Consider the following 8,607-nt stretch of genomic DNA (forward strand, 5'->3'; position numbering starts at 1 on the left):
GCAAAGTAAACCCTGTTTATCTTGAGACCAAGTGACAGCCTGTATGTTCTATGTAACATCAGGGTCCCTTATGCTGACCGCTCCAAAACATCCCAGGCAGAGCTGACAGACAGAGAAGCAGCTTGAAGCACATAACAACAGAAGAGAACGAAGGGAGGAAAGCAGACCGCTTGCTGCAGAGGGAGGGGAGAGGGAATGTAACAAAACGAAAAGGAGCGGTTGGCTAAGAGAGAGGTGGGAGAGGGGAAGAGACTGAGTGACTGGACGTCAATTATGGACAGCAGAGAAGCGGGCTGTAACGGGTCAAGATGCGGACACCCTGAGATGAGAGGAGGAGGAGGGTGCAGGTTGCTGCCTGACCCTGGATGACCTCCAGCAGCCTGCTTTCTTATCTATGTTTCTGCAGAGCCAAACATTTCACATCACTCCATACCTTGGGATGTTGAAAGAGTTGAGCCGTTAACAGCTTGAGCAAAACGGTTCCATGGGAGAATCTTAATTCTCTTTCTCTCTCCCTCTCTCTTTCTCCCTCTCTGCCTCCCCCCCCACCACCACCACCACCACCACCTTTCTCTCTCTGGACCATAAAAGCAAGCAGGCTTTAATTAAAGACACAGATTAATGGAGGAGAAAAAAAAAGCAGAAAAGGGAATGGAATTAATTACAGCTGAATGTGAGCAGACATGCATCAACTGTCTGCTGGGAGGGTCGGTAATGAGCCCCCCCTGGGGCGACAAGGGGGAAAACACGCACACACACACACACATAACACACCCTAAAACCTTTTTCTGCAAGCACTCAACATGTGGTGTGTGCCTCCCTGGCAAGGCACTGGAGACGGTATAAGACTGGTGTTCACGGTCGGAGTTGACCTGATGGTCAGACACAACCTGACACTTGACTGAGGGCCACTCGTGAGTGACCTGTGACTTACCTGTGACTGAGGGGTATGATTTGGTTGGATAGTACTGATGTTTGTACAGAGGGAAATGTGTAGGGAGGATCTGTCTGGCATGTCTACCTAAATTACCCAGGAGAGGATTATACAACATGCCTGGATGCTAAGGATGCTGTTTAGAATGCATGGGTGATTTCCTTCTCAGGCAGAAGAAATTCACAAGAAAAAAAGACCCTCCCCTCCCCTGAAGCTAATCAGGAGACCACACACACACGCGAGCACACACACACACACACACAAGCTGAGGGAGAGGTATGTGTGTGTCCTCGTTGCAGCCCAAGCTTGGCTCATTGAATGGTATTTTCATAGCTTTGATCTAAATCTAGCGCTTTGTAATGACCAGACACATTGATCACATGGCTCAGAGCTGCAAATTGTCACACAGAAAAATGGTCTCACAGAAATAAGTGCTACTTTGCTCTTTACTATACTTTCTACTTTGTACAAGTTTCTCCTCCTCTCCTCTGCAATGTTATGTTATGCCATGTTATGTATGTTATGTTATGCTATGCTTAGTGATGCTATGCTATGCTATATTCTACTCTGTTCTGCTCTTCTCTGCTCTACTCTGCTCTACCCTACTCTAGAAGCAGACAGGAGTGAGATATCCCCAGACAGCCTGGACCTAGGGCCCTTCTACCTGGACTTTCACATGATTGTTTTTCTCTCTCCCTTTAGCTTTCCCCAGTTCAAACATCTGTTTGATGGAAGTTGGACAAAATGAAACTACCTGATGACAGCTTCCAATAACACAGTGTAGCCAGCAGTGACATTATCAGCTACTTTCTATTTCTCAAAGCATCCTCCAATGATTGTCTTGCCTAATATATTTCAGAACAGGTTACTGAGTTCAGAAAGGCAATTTATAGTAGATTATAAGCTTTCAAACTGGCTGGTGATATTACTGAAACATTCCGGTTGTGTTTTTAAAATGTGAGGTAAACCACATTTCAACCAACAAGATGTAGAGCTGCTGTTTGCAGCTAAAAATCAAACCCCAATTTGTTTTGGTGCAGCTTTCTTGGCTGCCTCCTCGTCTCTGCAGGAGCCGATTTACAGGTCAGTCCAGGGGAGGCCGCTCAGCATGGGGCAAACGCTGATGCTAAGTAGAATAGAGCCATCTTTCATATAATGTTTTTCGTTTTTTTCTACTATCATCACAAATTTTTGGTTTCTCCTGGCTCGTAAAATAACACTCTGGTTAGCATTTTCTCTAAATGCCTTGGTTTAGTGTGGGCTGCTGATCCAGCTCTGATGTTTCATACAAGGCAGAGATAGCACATTTTTTCAAAGCCCTCCTACTGGTGAGCTGGATAGGGACAATATCTTTCTGATAAATATATTCCTCATTGACATCCTCCTCATGAAAGTCTTCCTCCGGGACAGAGAGGTATGAGGTTGCATCCATGTCCAATGTTTCCTTGACTCTGGTCCCTGAGGGGTGTCCTCCCCTCTCCTCCCCTCCTCCTCTCTCAGACTATCTTTAGATTGAGATGCGGGTCTGTAAGGAGGGTCTGTATCACGACAGGTCATATTGTGACATTTCCCTGCTGTTGTCTCAGCAGATTCCTCCATAGAAGACGTGTATGATTTCAGATGACATTATAAAGAACAACCACCCACTTGTTCTGTGAGCATGTTGTTTGACTGGCAAGATGGTCGAGATTGAAACCTGGCAAAAGAAACTGGCCCTTTCTGTGTACACAATACTGTGACAGCCTCCCCTCCCTACCACACACACACTTACACACACATCTTATTTCTCTGGTGTGTGTAACAGCAACTGACACACTTAGCCCCTTGTGTGCACCTGTATGTGAAGAAATAGGATTGAGAGAGAGAAGCTGAGGGAAAGAGAGAGAGAGGGCAAGAGAGAGGAAGGAGGGGAGAAGGGTTAGAGGGCAAGCAGAAGAAAGAAAGCAATGGATGCTAGATCAGGAGCAGCGTGGAGGTGTAGGATAGTTTTCACCTCCAATTATTGCTGAGTTGAAGGGGGATAAGTGGTGGGTTAGGAGATAAGAAATGGGTAAACGGTTTCAATTCCCCTGAAATGACTTCATGTGACTCAAAACTACATCTACAGTACCAGTCAAAAGTTTGGACACATTTTCCCATAAGGGGAAAAATGTGTCCAACCTTTTGACTGGTACTGTATATCCATGCCCATTATGTTTTTTTTATGGATGATGGCAATATGTTACAATGGAATTTTTGGGTTAAAGGGTTGCCTCCAAAACAACCCTTACTGGAATTGGTTTCTGGCTGAGTACAGCAATGCGGAGATATGGGGTATTTAACTATGAAACTTTGCAACTTTAAAACTTGAACAATCCTCACAAAAGATGATTTTTTCTTATTTATCGATGACAGGTTGATTGAACAACAGTTTGTAGTCACCAAACCACCTCAGATATGATTGTTTAACATTTCTCATAAAGTCAATGGTTAAATCCGTAATAGTAACCCTCTTCTCCAAAAATCTGGCACCAACAGCTCTCCCCTCCAGCCCTGACCAACTCTGTTCTCTTCTTATTAAAGAGGGCTTATAGGATGGGAAGCAGGGATGGAGTTCTGTCTTGGTAGAATGGGATGCCTGTGCTGAGCGGGGTGTCGTGGGCTTTTCTCTCTGTGTGATTGCATGTGAATGTGGGGTAATGAACTTGTAGGCTGGATTTCAAAGGATTCAGATGATTAGACTCTCGTTAAAGCGGCTCCTCTCTTCTCCTTGAGGGCTGGGCCTGCCTGTTAACCCTACATTCATATAAAACATGAATATCCAAGTTTCTCTCAGATTGTGTTTTTATCATTAAACCTCTAGCTGTAAATAAAAGTGAGTAATCTCACCTGTGCGTCACCTGTGATTAATTCTGTGTTTTACAGTTGTATAGCCCTGTGTATGTTTGGTAATGGGCATTTAGTATTTTGTATATTTTTGTATATTACTTCTTGCCTGCTGCAATACCATAATTTCCTCTTGGGGATTACAGTTTTTTTCGATTGCTAGACGACAATGGGCACAACTGAAGCCACATGTGCAAAACTCATACTGTAGTCTGCACAGCCGCAGTTCATGTGGACCAAACTCTAGTTTGTTTTTCATTGCTTGAACACAGTTTTTCAAAACTCTACACACTTATCCCATGGCTTTAACCACAACACTGTGGATTCACAGCCCTTTGTTCAAATGCTAACACACTGCTGTCAAAACTGTTAACCACACATTCAAAACTGAATGGAATTCAGGTGCATTCCAAACACTGCTGATTGCAATTTCAGCTGAAAGCCTAAGCAGGTGTCTTGTTTTAGACTTGTTATGTAATGAACACACATATATAGATATATGGGTACAGCTCAGAAAGACATATTTTGGAAATGGAACAAAGAAGACGGGTTGATAGAGGGAGAAGAGTGGCAGGGAGAGGGCGGATGCGTGGACGAAGACAAAGAGCTGTTATTTCAGATGAAATAAGGGCTACACTTATAGACCATGTTGTGTACCATGGTCTCTCATTGAGACAGGCAGGGTTGAGGGTGCAACCCAATCTGCAAAGATCCACAGTGGCATCTGTAATGCAAATATTCCATAAAACAAACAGGTGAGAGTTGCATCCTTACAGTAAATGAAAACATTACAGGAATGTATTTTGTATTGCAATTATAGAATATTTATACAGATATATATTACAGTAAGTTTTACATTTAGTCATTTAGCAGACGCTCTTATCCAGAGCGACTTACAGTAAGTACAGGGACATTCCCCCCGAGGCAAGTAGGGTGAAGTACCTTGCCCAAGGACACAACGTCAGTTGGCATGACCGGGAATCGAACTGGCAACCTTCGGATTACTAGCCCGATTCCCTCACCGCTCAGCCACCTGACTCCCAAGTTTTGACTATAAAATATATTTTTACAACAGGACCCAAAGGCTGCCCCCAACAGGAGGAAGAGGAAGAATATTTTCTAATACACAGGAAAATTCTATTGTTGACATGTTTGTTGTCTACAATGCAATAAAACTGTGTGAGATTCAAGATAGAGTGCTGGCGGATAATGATATATTTGGAAATGTTGATTCTGTCAGCACAACAACTATTGCTCGAGTCCTAAAGAAACACCAAGTGACAATGAAACAGTTATACACTGTACCGTTCAAGAGAAACAGTGAACGGGTAAAAGAGCAAAGATACCAATATGTCCAGGTAAGACGTCTGAGGTTACATACACAGATATACAAAGTATTTTTTTTAAACACTAGCATTACTACAGAAACTGTGCACTTACTGTGTTTCAGAGAGTAATGGAGGTGGAAGCACTGGAAACACTACATTCATTTGTATTTATCGATGAAGCTGGATATAACCTTGCCAAAACACGGCGCAGAGGAAGAAATGTTATAGGTCAAATGGCCACTGTGGAGGTTCCAGGCCAAAGGGGGGGAAATATCACCATGTGTGCTGCAATGGCCAATGATGGTTTGCTTCTCAACATACCACTCATTGGCCCATACAACACAGAAAGGCTCCTAGAACAGCTCTATGCTGAGCTAGTGCCAGCAGAACAGGGGGAGCCAGTAAGAAACCCCCAAGTTTTTTTCATAGTTTGTGATAATGTTGCTTTTCAGCGCTCTGCAGCTGTCACAGATTAGTTTGCAGCACATCGCAGATTTATGTTTTTTTTACTTGCCTCCATATTCACCCTTCCTCAACCCAATAGAGGAGTTTTTCTCTGCCTGGAGGTGGAAGCCATGAGTTCCGGATGTGAGGACATGAGTCCAGAGGACTGCCAGGGATGGATAAGGCACTCCAGAAGTTCTTCCCCAGGTGCATGGCAAGAGAGAACATTCGATGTGATGTTGATGAAAACCTTTGGCCTGATGCTAGAGAGAGGCAGGATTAGCCCCTAAATTCTTTCTTAGAATTAGTGTGTACTTTTAGTTTCTACCTTTTTTTCTCATGACTGTAATTCCGTAAATTACAGTACTACAGACAAAATAGAAATATATATCTATTGAAGCAAACTGCTTATTTTCATTTTGATCAAAGAATTGTTATGTTCTAAAATTAAAATAAATCATGTGAAAGAATGTCACTTTGTATGAAGTCACTCAAATTACAGTTTTTCTGAATTGCTAAAACACTAAAACCCATTGGCTGAACAAAGTTCTCAGTTGCCTGAACTCATGTAGCTAATTGTGCAGTCTGTTGTCAATACCTTAAACCATTTCACATGGTAAAACACAATTTGCAGAGCTCACATAGACTTTTCAGCAAAACTCTAAATTCATTCTCATTCTCAAAACACATTCTGCACTCTAATGCACATGTCATCCATACTGGTAAACACAAATGGCAACAATCAAATACAAATAGAGAAAACATGTCATTGACAAAACACAACCACTCAAAATTGATTTCACTTGTTTCAAATGATGTGACACAACCAATATAAGCTAGTTCAGAGAGCAAACAGGTTGTTGAAGGTGGGAAAATATTGCTTGTGATGTCGACGAAGTGCTCTGGCCTGACCCAGCCCAAAGACAAGAAAAAGCACATTGATCACATGTTTACTCCTTAGATTTTTGTCCCTTTTACTGTAGTATTGTATACTGTAGTACAGTGCATTGTAGGCTGTATACTGTAAAATGAACAAATTGTATGGCCCTGAACATTGTGCTTTCCATTTGTTACAGTAACAGTACTGACTGCTCAATAGATTTTGACTGGTTGCAGGTTCATATCAACAAAGAACAAGAGTGAGTTGTGAGTAGTGAGATGCAGGGTACAGTACTGTATAGGGATACAAGGAGGAGAAAGAACAAAAAATAGCAAAGAGCAAAGCAGAGTAGTAATTTCTGATACATTTTGAGCTACTATGATAGAACATGTTGTCGTTCATCAAAAGACAATGACGGATAAATATGAAATTTGTTTTGAGATTACGTAAAAATGTACTTCTCCTTGAGAACTATATGTTTTGAACAATGTGTTTTCAAATTTGTTGTGTATTGTTTACTGACTGCTTGATAGTGTATATCATTTTGATCACTTTGTTTATGATTTTGAGCACAGGTAAATCTGTTTTGAGGTTTCGAAAGTTTCATTTTGCAAGAAGATTCAGAGGTTTTGTAAATAGTGCTTGAAGATGAGGTTTTGTGTTTACAGTTTTGAGAAAATGGGTGACTGTTTCAAGAATCTGTTTTAGCAATTGTGAAAAACTGTAATTGAACTGCAAAAATAAAAAGTTTATATTTTCTGTATTGGTGTTTGACGCTAGTGTTTTTACTCTCAGTGTCTTCTGAATGACAGTGTGTGTTATCTCAGTGAGGATTGTTTATAGTGTATGGCTGCACTGAGCCTGTTTTGAGACGTGTGTTAAGAGTTGTGTTGCTTGGAGTGAGTTTTGCAGGTGATGTGAACTTTTTAGCTCAGGTGACTGTTGGTCATGCAGACTGTGGTTAGAGTTTTGCACATGTGGCTTCAGTTGTGCCCACTGTCGTTTAGCAATCGAAGGAACATTGATTTATGTGTTGTTGAGGTCCGTGAGGGTGTGACAGAGAGATCGGATCCTCCTCAGGAGACTGGTGCAGAGAGTTCAACTGAGAACATTTATGCTATCAGACATCCTTCTCTTTCTTTGTTTCACCACCTTTCTCTCTTTTGCTCTCTCTTTCTATTTCTATCTCTCACTCTCCGTCTCTCTCTCCATCTCACATCATCTGTCTTTAAATCTGCATGTGTTCTGCATCTTCCTGAGCTGCATGTCTCAGTGTAGTATATTTCTCTTGGAGGCTGAACAGACCACCTACTGAACACTGTGCTCCTCGTAAACACTGGTGCCATGGCAACCCCTTGAGTGCACTGAGGCAAATCTCCATAGCCTTTGTGAGTGTGTGTTTGTGTGTAACCGTGCGTATGCACGCATGTGTGTGTGTGTGTGTGTGTGTGTGTGTGTGTGTGTGTGTGTGTGTGTGTGTGTGTGTGTAAATGGTGAGCTGATAAGAGGAGAGTTAGAGCGTGCTGGGGAGAAAGTAGAAGACCATGTTTACACCACACTGGGCATCAGCAAAATAAAATATAGAAGGGAACCAACACTTTAGATTTATTACAGTGACAAAGCGTGTGTGGAATATTAAATGAATGGAGTTAGTCAAGGAACATGAATCACTGCCTGAATGAAACGTACAATATGGGCAGTCAACATAACTTCTATTACAACTTGATAGTTCATTAAAAGTTAAAACGGCAGACGCCAACATGACTTGACACTGATAATTTCTCATCTTAAATTTCTCAGTTTAGACCGCATGATATGCAGATCAGCCGAGCCCCGCCTGGTGAGGCTGTCCTACACAGCCCCGTTAGACGCTGTGTCCACCTCACAGCTCCAGCCTCCTCTGACAGCTGTGTGGGAGCCTGCAATCAGAGAGAGATTTGTTTTCATTTGCACCTCATTTCCAGGTCTCACCCCAGAACACTGGTGTCAGAACAACCATGGTGAGGGACAGCTGGTGGAGATTGTGTTTGGGTGTTTTCAGTTTTCACCAGTTCAACATCTTTAGCTACTGTTCAGATGTTAGCTTGAACCTTGAAGGCAACATGTCTTACCCTGTTTATCTCAACTCAATGCATACACACCCACCCACAAACACA

The sequence above is a fragment of the Osmerus mordax genome, chromosome 2, assembly GCF_038355195.1.
Source record: "Osmerus mordax isolate fOsmMor3 chromosome 2, fOsmMor3.pri, whole genome shotgun sequence".
NCBI classification, from domain to species: Eukaryota; Metazoa; Chordata; class Actinopteri; order Osmeriformes; family Osmeridae; genus Osmerus; species Osmerus mordax.